Consider the following 12,927-nt stretch of genomic DNA (forward strand, 5'->3'; position numbering starts at 1 on the left):
TGCGTGTTCCGTTTGTCACATTTGCAATGATTCACTTCCCACCGGGCGGGTTTTAATCCGGTTTTGATTGTGGATGGTTAAAATCAAGCTTTACGATTGGCCATTACTACCATCATCAAACGGGTGCATTGAGGGTGTTGCACTTTTGCGAGGGCTCGAGATGGCAAACCATTTAAATCAATCGTAAACGCGGCACCATAATGATTAGCATATGCTAAACGACCAGTCCCCATGTGGAGGACAGTGTTTGGTGTGGATGAATGGAGAAAAAGTGACGGGTTTAGGCAGGGTCCATATCAATTATTGTCACACACGTGTGCCACACCACCCTATGGATGGAGGGACAATCGAACTGTTTATCGATCCTGCCAGATATTCATTCCCGTTCATCATGAATTACATTCCTGCACAACATTTTCCGCCCAATACCGGGTTGTGCAGGTAGGTACGTATCCTTCTCATGCTGTCAGGTCACGTACGTGATCGTACAAATCGCGCACCAGAAACCAGACTACTGCCAGAATGCTTGGTGAATTGATTTTGATTTATAACCCACCCACATCTATTTGTCCCCACCACACTACACACGGTGTGCATGTTCTTATTTCATGCAAATTGTCCTCCATTTATGGTTGGATGGTACCGGACGGATGGATAAGGCCCGGCTTGAAAGATCCAGCCAACTGACAACACCGTGCCGTGGCTACAAAACTGTGCGGCACAAATTTCAATTTCATATTGCTTCGCGCGTGTACTCTGGCAACGAAATGGGAACCAAATATTGCCCTTTCACATGATGGGAGGCAGCAAGGAAAAGAAGTTCTTCCCGCGTTTGTGAAAATTACGCGGCATCGCACCGACATCTCGACCGTACGAAAGCAAGGTCCGCCCCAAGAAGGAGACGACCACGGTCACCAAAACCCCGTTGCCTTACATCGCAACAAATCGGTGTGCAAACGATGGATATTTTTTTTTTCTTGCGTAGCTGTTGTGTTGCTGTAGGCGCCTTGCCATGGCGCAAGGAAAATGTATTACCTTTTGATCGGGCAATAAATTTCAAATTTTCTCACTGTTTAAACGCCCTGAACGACTGCACCGACACACACACACACACACACACTCACTCGTGAGTTTGTTCCGGTCGTGGCATGTCGAACCACGTGAACGTGAAGCTTGTCGAAGTTTCCTTTGCCAAAAACTTATAACGCCCGTTCAAAAACGAAAAAATAAAAGGAAGCGACTTCCGGTTAGTTCCGTCGTCCCAATTTTCCGCGGTCGGGAAACCGGGAAAACCCCCCCCCCCCCCCGGGAACGCAACGCACCAACAGAGCTTGGTTGGAAAATTTATGTCTCACGCTCGGTTGAGATGTGACCTTCTTTCCCCACCCGCCATGGGGAGGAAAAGGAGAGGAAGAGGGGTTTGGTGGTAAGCAGGGCGCTCGAGTGCATCGGATGTTGTAGTGGTAGTGGGCTCTTTTCTTTCACCAATCCTTACCCGTAAGAAACGGTAAGCTACGGGGCAATAAAAAAAAACCGGGCTTCCTCCGGCTGCATCCTGGCGAGATGCAGCAGCACCGTGGAGAGCGAACAGTCACAAGAACAGCGGCGCAAAGCACATCCTATTTTGGCAACTCGAATCGCTAGTGTTTTATTCCTATTGTGTGTGCAAGGCTGTAAAGTTTTACGAGTGTTCCGGAGGTTTTGCCACGATTGCAATCGGCGCATCGGTCGCATCGCGCGGAAAATACCGATAGCACCGTGTCCGTGTCTTGTACGCCCGTTGGCTTTCGACACGTACCGTAGATAAATGTTAATCTGCCTTTTGTCTGCTTGGTGTGGCGCAAAGTGTGGTATGGAACGGAATTTATGGCAACAAAACTGTTGTTCTCGGAGATCTGCATCTCAGAATCCACCCTCCCGAAGGGGGCAGGAGCAGGTGGGTGGGCATTTACGACCGGTTATTGTTAACATTGATGGGGACCGGTTTTATGGGTGAAAGTTAAGCTTTCGATTGATTTGTGAAGTTAAGAGTTTTATGGTGCTGCTGCCTTCGAATTGTGCCATTTTCTAACAAATGATAACGGCCACTATTTTTACTATCTGCATCGGAAGGTTGCCGCTGTGTGCTAAGGGGAGCTTGTTTTGACAACCGGAAGATGGTTGTTTTTTTGTTGTTTGGGAAATAGAATAATTTAAACAAACATTGCATTACTTTAGGTGTACCAATTACAGGAATTACAGAGGATCACAACGTTGGGAAGTTATATGGAAACTCTTCACATGGAGTAGAAGCAGATCTTCTTTATTGAAGATCACCATATAGATTGATGAGAAATTCACCACTATTGATGAGAAATTCATATAGGATTCATAAATCCACTACGATTCCGCACAATTCGACTATACCACTAGTCTGTCGGCTCTTAATAGCAATAGGTTTGGGCTACCTTAACAACCCTGTGTTTTCCCCAAGGTGCAGATTCTACTATTTTTATATAGTATGCCACATCATGGGTAATTAGGTTCGAGATTCCTCAAAATCTCAAACTTTACCCCTCTTACATCCTTTCCTTTTTCCTTTTCAAACTCCTTTCCCCCTATTACCAGCCGAGGCGAAATTTTTATACAAACGGAAGGGATTTTTTAAACTGTTTTCAAACGAGCTTTTCCCACTACTTTCCATGTTTTCTAGTAGTTTCCCTGGGATTGTGTAGCAATAGTTGTACCTAGACTTCCACATTCGTTCTTTCAAGAACTGTTTCTGAGATCTACTTATGGATTTTTAAATATAAAAAGGAACGTTTTGTACACCATTCCTAGGAGATTCTAATAGTTTTTTGTTATTTATTCAGCCACAGTTTACAACACGATTTTTCATTAATTTGTATTCGTATTTTTGCGTTTCTCTTCAGGGTTTTTCACAGTTTTGATGCACAGTTTCTATCAGTTTTAATGAAGAGTTTCGAGTCTGTTAATTTTCTGTTTTCACAGATATTTGTGATTTCCGAGAAATATATTAGAAAAAAGCCTTCCCCAATCCCCGCTTCCTATCAGACCACTTATCCCAACTTCATGCTTGGAACTAACACCGCAATGTTCCGAAGCTGGATTAATCCGACAAGTGATCCGACCATAATAGAAAAGTTATTCAAAAAGTTCTAATTTATGAAGATCTGAACATAAAATAAGATAAAGTTAACGACTTGGACATCAATGAGTACTCTATCCAGAAAGTACTCGTGGGAGCTTTGAATCCATTAGAATTGTCGATAGTAACGTTTTATGCTTATCCCTTTGTGAACGTACTTGTTGAGGAGTCCCATTGCCTGCCCATTCGTTCCAACTATTTCTGTTTCATTGCACATCATTCGAATTTGCGAATAAAAAACCGTATCTAATGATCGATCTTTTCCATCGCATGAAATTGATCTTAAAAAAACGCGCACGAGCGCAATTCATTTGCATGTTCTCCGTCGTCGTCAGTGCGGCGACCATCATCAAAGTATCGCCAATTCGCCGTTGGTTGGATAATTGGATTGCATTGATACGCGGCATCTTTTCTTCTGCCGCCGAAAGAGCAGGAAGTGATAGTGTGTAATAAAATAAAACTGCACAACAATTTTAGCGGCCAGGTGTGTCACCGTGCAAAAGAGGAGCATAAAAAGGCCACCAAATCATTTCCATTTTCGCCAAACTCCAGACGCTCGTCTCCTCGGGGTTGTGTACTGGCAATAAAAAAAAAAGGGAAAAAAGGAACACCGTCTTTGTGTTCGTGCTGCTTCCGTCCAATCCGTGGCATGCCGGGGGTGCCGTTGGTGCTCATGTTTGCCTACTTTATGCAGCGTTCGCACGCGGGAAAGGTAGTGCTTCACGCGCTCGTGGGTATATTTTTGTCCCAATATTTTCCGCTGTCCTCATCGGGCCCTCTATTCTATTGTGTACCACGACGGGTCGGGTGTCACCACCAACCAGAACAGGCGAGCGAGCGGGAAGGGGATGGGATGGTGCCTCGCTCCATACAAAAGCAACAAAACGGAGGGCTAGAAAGGTGTCGTCTCGCTATCGGGGTACCGCCAGATGCACAACTGCACAATGGTGTGCTGCTGCTGCTGCTGCTGTAGGCTGCCGGAGCAGCGAAGCAACCGAGACAGTGACGACCAGCCGGTGACAATGGAACCGACAACGAGTGACACTCGATTTGCTGTCACAATATTCCCGTGACAATGATTAGAGAAAGTCTGCCGGAGCCTACACGGAAGAGGGGGTGCTTTTGGGTGGTGTTGCCAGGGGAGCCATAACACGTCCCCCCGGTCCCCCTCCCCGACAGCCACGTGCGCTTTGTTATGGGAGGGAGGTGAACAAAAAAAAAAACACAAGCATAGCGACAGTAAAAGAGTTGCGGCTCGGTTCGGTTTCGGAGTTTTCCATTTTCCTCGATACGACCCCGAACGGGGACGCTACACTAGCCCAGTAAGTCCCTGACGCCTGACAGCTGCCTCCCGGACCGTTCCGGTGAAGTTCGTGTCTGCTGAGCTCCGATTGTGTGCCACCCGCCGTCTATTGTTTTCGAGCCCGGGCATCAAATTGGAAGCCTGTCATCACCCGGCCGATGTGAGTGTGTGTGCGGGTAGTTGTGCGCCAATCACACGAACGTGCACACGTCACCATTAATGGAGCGCGGGCGGAACTGCTGCTGCTTTGGGCGCATATTATTTACCACCGAGCTAAATTCACCCATTTTCCCGCGGTGTACTAATTTCACCAGACACCGGCCGTCTCGTGTTTTCGAGAGCGTTGCCATTGTGCGGGGCGATAATGGGTGCTAATGGTGGGGGTGGGGGGAAGGTTAGTGCCTTGGGCAAGCAAAAAAGGGGCAGCCCACATGTTTGGAAAAGCAAATGTTTTAATATGAATTTCGAATGAATGTGGCTATTAGGTGATCGTATGGTGATCGTATGGCGATGCATATTAGCAATCTTTTTTTTGAATCTTTTGAAGTAGATACCTTCTTTATCGGTTGCACATGACTAATAAAAGATTATATTTAAATGGTTGATTCATTAAATTTAAACATCAATAAAAATGACGTTTAATGTTATTATTAATGTCTCTTAAAATATTTGACAGAGCTAAAGCAATTAAACTATATTTTAGTCTTAAAGAAAATGATTCATGCACTCCCTTAAATATGAATCCTTTATTTGAAGAACATGGCTAAAGTAGTTCGACTAGTTTGAGATTTGCGATATTACAGCGCCTAAAGGTATGCAATATAGTTTAAAACATCACTTTTAAACCATCCACTCCGATTTTAATTGAGATCTTCCAGTGACGATCTTAGTGCCTTCACATATCTCTCTCTATTGGTTTTAACTGGCGTTGTGTCTAATGAACCTTTTGTGAAGAGTGATTCATGTGAATCTTCAGCAAACAAATTGTTAAATCATCGAATCAACTGTCACAATATTCATGACTTCGCTAAGACTTTATGAAGTCCTTAAAGATTCACTTGTCCTTTTATATATAACTCATATAACTCATATGACTATTTATTTATAATTTCAGCTTACAGAAAAAAGCTTTCTGTACTGTCTAAACTGCCTTAATACCATTCGATTACGTAGACCAGGGATCGATCGAGGATCGAGGCTGAAAAATAGTTTGAAGACCATAGCAGCCGTATAAGACAATAATTCGTAAATGAACGTTGATTGCGATTAAGGAACCTTTGAGGAGTCTTGAATCTTTAGTGCTTCTGTTGCGAACTTTGCTACGTAGCCTGTAGCTACATTAACAGTTATAACAATTCACTTTTTACTCTTTAATATGACTACAAATATGTCATCTGATATCGATCAATTGTTTGCTTAACAAACTTTCCAAAAATTGCCTGCAAATTGTATCCATTTTACTGCCGCGTCTACCATCAAAATCAACCCCAAAAGAACTCACTGTATCGCGCAGTTTTTAATGATCATTGGCCTCATTCTTCATCATTCGAAAACCTCATCTTATCATCCTTCCCGCGTTCCATCATCCCCCCCAACCGCTCTCTCCATCGAGCATCGGGCATTAAAGGTCCTTCCGAATGTCATCCAAACCTTCGCCACAAAAGTACCGCACAGAACAAATGAATCACAATTGCCTTCCGTATAACGAAGAACGCGGAGCGGAGCGGCGTCACCAAAGCGTCACCGTTCGATCCCCGTTGCGACGGATGCTACACCATCAAGCACCATCAAAAATTGTGCATATAAAGTGCAAAAAGTGCTCGCCCAATCACCCGTTCCACAGGCGCACACCGTCCGGACAACACCGAACGGGAAGCATATAACCGAACCTCCTCCTCCTGTGCGGTGTTGCCCTCATACATCCGGCCCCGCAGCAAGGAAGGGAAGGAAAACATTTCCGGATATCCGAAGTAATTTATTTTGTGTGTGTGTGTGTCCTTCCTAGTGGCCCGCAAGCTGAAAGGGAAGCCGAAATGGGACGGGGGCGGTGTGTCAGCTACAGGCTCAAAGCAGCAGCAGCAGCCGCACAGCGAACGGGTTGGTTGATAAATTTCGATAGCGTGCTACCTTTTCGGATGGGTTCACTTTTTTGTGTTCCTCTGTGGCCTCTTCTGCCACCCCATCCCCACCACCCCACGGAAACCCCCTATATCGCGCGCGCGTTTTTCGGTTCGTTTCGTGCTGCCATTTTGGAAAATCCGGAAAGGGAAGGAGGGTAGAAAAGGGAGGATTTTGTCTGCCATTTATTGGGAAGTATGGCGAATCCGCACGATTCCCCGGGTGCTTCGGAAAGGTGGAGATCTAAAAATGGAAACCTCTTGTTGTTTCCTGCCCCTCTTTTTTTTCCGGGCCCCGCTCGAGAAAAAAGTTACGGAGTTGCCGTGTATGAGGTAGCCGTATGAAAGAGACACAAGGAGAGAAGGAGAGAGAGAGACGGAAGAGCAAGGGGTTTTTTTTCTAACTGCATTTATCTACCATCCTCAGGAAGCCAGGGGTTATTGGACACCATTCGTCAGCTCGTGGCAGTGATCAGATCAAATAAATAAACCCACAGAGCTATGAGGGGTGATTTTTTTTCCACCCACCCCCCTTTTATATTCGCAATATCACGTGTGGAGACCCCGCATGTAAGAACGTGTGTGTGTACCCACACGAGACCGAATAAAGGTTAGCAAATTTATTCATGGCTTGGAAAAATTGGTCCACTTTTCGTGTACATCTCCGCACTGGGGCCCGGGTCCCGGGTCCCAGCAGCAACAAAATTAAATGAATCGAAATCGAGTTATATTTTCTCATTTGCGGTTATGATACCGCCATTAGTTTTCATCGATGAACATCAATTGTTTTCATTTATTTTCTGCTCATCTCATCTCACCTCACCTCACCTCACTCACCCCGAAAGGGAACGATCGCTGCGGATCGGTGTGCGGAAAGCTTAACCGGACCGGCGTTGGGTCCCGCCGCTAGGCCCCCCCCTCCGGTTACCTATTTATGTATTTATTATCAAATTTTTACATTCTTCTCCGGTTAGGAACACAGGTTGGGAAATCTCTTTGGCCCTTTTTTGATTTTTTTTTTTGAGAGCATAATACTGCCGGACAAAGCGAGAAAGGTTTTTTAGCCGGCATGCGGCAGAAAGGTTTGGTGTAATGTTCTATTTTGTCCGCAAACGTTCGGACCGGCGGTTGGCGCACATTTCACTGATGCATGATCCTCATCATCATCAGACTGGCCCCCTTTTGCTCCGTTGTGTGGAAAGATGGAAATTTATTACGGGTTTATCCTAAAGAGGGATCCCCTATTTCCTTGCTACTGCTGTTGTTGATGATGATGATGATGATGGGTGTAAATCCTTCTTTGTTTTACAGCGATACAATGTTTAGCCGGGGGGGTTTTTTATTATAACTTTTCCCCCCTATCTTGCTGTCCACTTTGTTTTGTTGCCGAAAGATGTTGTTCCGAGTTTAAGGTGCAAAACCGCGTATGGCCACCAGGCGCGGTCGGTCTCCCTCACCGTGAACACTTTCAAATATCAAATTCGCCTGCCGTGACTGTCTGTCACGTTCAGCGGCTTTTGTGGGGCTTGTACTGTTGTTGTAAGGTGGACAGAAAAACCCACACACCACCGGGGGGAGGGGTGTATGTGCTAATCGCGCCCTCGTTTATCTGTTGGCGGCACACCAGTACAGTGTTGGGGAAATAGTTTTCCGGTATGCAAAACACACTCACTCACACTGCGCGATATAATAAATCACTCATAAAGCGGCGGCACTAAGATATGGGCGCTGATACGGGACATCCCGGAGCACCGGTGGAGCGGTCCGCATGTAAATTGCTGTAGTTTTGGACGTGCCCGGCTCGACGTGTTGCACTGGCACTGGCAGTGACAAAGTGCCGTTGAAATGTTGTCGTAGCGATGGGGGGATGAGGCAAATTTATGGCGCTCATGTTTTAAAACGGGGCCGGGCCACCACCGGTTTCGTCGTAAGTTGATGTTAACTTGTTGTACGACTGCAGTTACAAGTGTGTGTGTAGTACAAGCGTTTTGGTGATTAGTTTATGGTACACCTGGTTTTTTTTGTTGTTGAATTGTGTGTTACGGTGTGGGGGTGATCGTTTTAATGTTTGATTTTGTGCGGGGCGAAAGGACATCCGGGTTTCCCGGAGCGAAGCGTTATAATAAAGTGACATTTGATGTGTTGTTGTGGTAAGAAGCGGTTATGTTTTACAGCGATTCATAATTTCGTTTAATATCGCACGCAAGCAAAACAGCGTTTTTCGATTGGAATTATGATGATCGTTGCTGTTTTGTTTTTTTAATTCCTGATGATTAATGATTAGACAGCATTATTTGTGCTAAATAGATGTGCATGTTTACAAATTTCTTTATGCGTGGGAAAACTGAAGCGTCGGTTTTATACCAATTTATCACCAGGCAGTCGTTTGCCGCGTGTCAAATAATCGTCGTGCAGTTAAAATTTTATGGAAACTTATATAATTATATTATGACAAGTTGATTCGTACTTTGTTGTTTAACACGTGGTTTATTATTTTTGCACCACTCGGCGGACCGATCGCGAAAGTGGAAGATCTTCGAATCGCAGCACGCTCTCTCGCCCTCTCTCATCACTCACGCATTCGTGCGTGATCGTGTTTATATTATTAAATTCAGTTCTGTAACTACAATTTGCTATATAATTTTATAATAAATAACGATAATAAAATAATAATAATAAAAAAGTCTTATCAGAATGCAATAAAATATTTCTGGCAAGCTTTTAGAACGATCTTCTTGGTGTAACAACCTACTAATAGGTCATACCGGCCATTTCTGGCTTTCTTGGTCCGTTGGTGAAAAGACCGGCTTCGCAGCCACCGAGCCACCGGGCACCGGCCAGTTTGTCACTTAATAAATCACGTGAATAATATTGTAATAATATAACAATATTGTAAAGCGATTGTGTAACGCAAATTGTAAAGTTTTGGACGTTACATTTATCTCAAAATGCCAGTAAAGCTAGTCGGTAGCTTCGCGTAACTTTTGTTTGAAAATTAAAATAAATTTTGAAAAGTTTTAAAAGTACTTACAGTTCTCGTCGATTGGATGAATTGCCTAAAATAGAGAAGAATAAAAATATGCATCTTAATAAACCTTGATTTGTTGTTAGAGTAATACTTAATTAATATAAAGACTTGTGTGCATTTAACGCCAAAATAGCAATGAACTTTTAATTTTATTATTCTTAACATTAAAGATCCACCATTATCTGGCATTATTGGAATAATTGCGTCAGGAGGGAACTAAATATAGTCGATACCGTTGGAAACATTCACAATAAATCGTGTAAAATCATGTTTCCCTTAGCAGAACCCTCGACCATACAGCATTTATGCATACGTGGCGCACACAAAGCCCAAACAATAGTCGCATATTAATCACCCATTCTCCAAGCGACGGAATGTAGACTACAGCACGCCATCCCAGCGCTACCCAGCGGGTGAGACGCCGTGAAGGATCGATACATCGAACCACATCGGTGGTGTCCAAGGGATGTGGGGCGCTCGGGGCACACCGGTCCGGTTCGGGTGTGAACACATGAAATTCAATCAATCCCATATGCGCCTGACAAGACGGACTGTGGGAGGAATGACGAAGCGAGTGCGCCCCGGCCATGATTCGAAAGTAATTAGCGATAGTTTGACGAGGCTATTGGTGAAAGACAATAATGACGACGACGAGGACGACGATGATGATGATGATGATATTTTGATGGAAATGAATAGATTCGCCAAATCCCGGCACGGGATTATGTTCCGCCCGGAATTCGACACATTGCACTGCCAACGGATTGACGTCATGGATGGAACCGGACCCGGGCCCGGGTTAACGATGATGTCGTCTGACGATGAGATTAAATCCTGCCCTGACCTGAAGCGGAATTTCATTAAAGCAGGCTGAATGGAGAATATAATTCCTTTCCGGTTCTGGTGTGTTGCACCGTGTTGCATGTATAATTAACATCTTGCTGCTGGCAAATGGTTGGTGTTCACACTACAGCCAGCAGCAGTCGTTCAATTGTTGTTCGCGAGCACTTTTACAAATTCCCCTCGAGATGAACCATTTGTGTGTGAATTGTTTTGTTTGAATGATGAACCATGGTGGCGGCGACTTTGCTTGCCACAAAAAGCCAACCGGTGGGGGTGGGGTGCGTGCCAAAGTAACGGGCACATTCCGGTAAGTGAGTGCCGGAAATGAAGAAACACAGTTCATTTCAATGCGCCCTCCAACACAAACACACACCATTTAAAATGGTTGGTAGTAAAGTGCAGCAAAAGAAATTAGGAAATGATGGCCCCCCTGCCACACTCCAAGCGGGGAAAAGGGGGGGGAGGTGGGGGGGGGATAAAAGTTTTGCACTTGCGTTTCGATTTCATTTTTTCTTTTGAACGTCGGCATTGTTTTTTTTTTCGTTGGCTTGCATTTTCCCAACGTCCGTCCAGCCCAGCCCAGCGAGCCGAACACATGGTTCATGGCAATTAAACTTTTCCTCTCCAGCTGCTTAAAGGACAGGCCATTTTTCTTGAAACTTTTCACCCTCCCCCTTCCCGCAAGACCGTTCCGTTGGCCATCTTTGCCACATTATTGTGCGGATCCGGCCATCGTGGATTCCCGAAGGATCTGTTTTGCACGTCTTACGGCTGGCTGCTGCTACGACGACGCGCTGCAGCTGGTGCAATTATTCATGTGATACCGGTACGAATGGTAGTTTGTTTCATTGCGCGCACACACAGCAACTTTTATGAGCATTGTTTCGCGCGAGCGAACCGGAAACCCCCGAGCTTAGTGCAATTGCTCTTACAAACGCGTTCTGTTGTGTATTTTAAAATTCTATTCCATTACCCGAGAGTTTTTTTTTTCTACGGTGGGCTTTTGCTTCCGCCTTTACCCCCAAAAGGGTGGGCGTTTGGCCAACCTACGCAAGGGATGTTATTTGTCAGCCACCAGGCGTCTCCATTAGCGTGTTGCCGTGCGATGGTGGAAAATGTTTTAAGAACAAATACGGCCCACCACCATATGGTGGACATAAACACTGCAACACAAATAAAAGCCACGCTAATTCACGATGGTTATTCATGGCCTCCCAAAACGGGGCTGGAGAATCTCAGAAAGTAAAGTTCATTTGTACCAATTTTACAATAATCATCGACTTTTGATCGAACTTTCTCTCTCTCTCGCTCTTTCCAATCTGAACATATTGCGATGTCGGACAAGGATGAATGACAAACGTGAAAATGTGAAAATCATAAAATTTGCCCCTATCCATTAGATATTGCTACAACAACAACAACAACAACAAAAAAAACAGCAGTGTAAAGCGGATATTGATTGAGACTCCCTCCCTCTCTCCCCCCGGAAATGGGGACGAGTGTTGGTGGAAAATGGTTGGTTTGCGGGGAAAACTTTTTCCCCCTCTCCCTCGAAGCGTTGTCAAACGGCACAAAACAAATGCCTACGTCATGGGAATGCTCAGCCCGGTTCGCCCTCAGCGCAAAATTGGAAACCGGGAAGCGGAATGTCAGCGAAATTGGTGGCAGACACAGCCAGAGGAACGGGGGGAACGGGAGGGGAAGAAAAATGGTTCCGGGTTCTGGCAAACAACTAATCGTCGTTCCGACACGATATTGAATCCGCTGCCACTACTCTGCTGATGTTAGCTTTCCTTTGGGGCCGATCGGTTTTTCGGTTGCTTCCCTCTTTCACGAATATCCAGCAGCGCATGGCGCTCTTCGACATTCTAACCTTTTTTTTCCTTTCTTTCTTCCCACAACCCCCCTTTTCCGACCAACTCCAGCCAGTTTGCTGCGCCATTTAAACACGAGGTGCATGATGGAAGACCCATTCCTACTCATTCCTTTTTTCCATCCCCTTTCCCCATCTCCATGGAAGGAAAACGCCAATAGTTTTAAATTTCCGCTGAACATGCAAATCGCTGTTCCCCCCATTCCGCGCACGAAGATCGCAGTGTGAAGATTTATACGAGTTTGAACTTGGATAATTGAGCAGTAATCGGGAGGCCAAATCTACACCGGTATGTGTGTGTCCCTGAGAAACACACTGGCAAAGGGCGCTTGAATGTGCTGAAATTAGCTCGTTTCTTGTTCGCTTGGTTCAAGCTTGAAGTTACCGTATCATTCAGGGGCACGAAAATGGTTGCCACTTTCCCGTCCACCGTCCACCTCCCTTGGACGCCGAGGTAGTAAAGGACCCACTCAGGAAAGCGAAATTTGTTACAATTATACAATGTCGGGCGAGGTACCGACAACCCCCTCCCCCAACGGTGGAGAGTTGTCGTTTCTCATGCGACAGCACACAGCGGGGCTGCTAGCAAGCTCAAACGGTACAGAAGTACTGGCT

The 12,927-nt window shown here is 45.3% G+C and overlaps 1 protein-coding gene across 1 annotated transcript in view; it reads left to right on the forward strand.

Moving 5' to 3' along the window:
• Positions 1-12,927, forward strand: part of LOC128297541 (uncharacterized) — a 67,647-nt gene that overhangs the window by 36,268 nt on the left and 18,452 nt on the right. The window lies entirely within an intron of this gene.

The sequence above is a fragment of the Anopheles moucheti genome, chromosome 2 (assembly GCF_943734755.1).
Source record: "Anopheles moucheti chromosome 2, idAnoMoucSN_F20_07, whole genome shotgun sequence".
Taxonomy (NCBI): domain Eukaryota; kingdom Metazoa; phylum Arthropoda; class Insecta; order Diptera; family Culicidae; genus Anopheles; species Anopheles moucheti.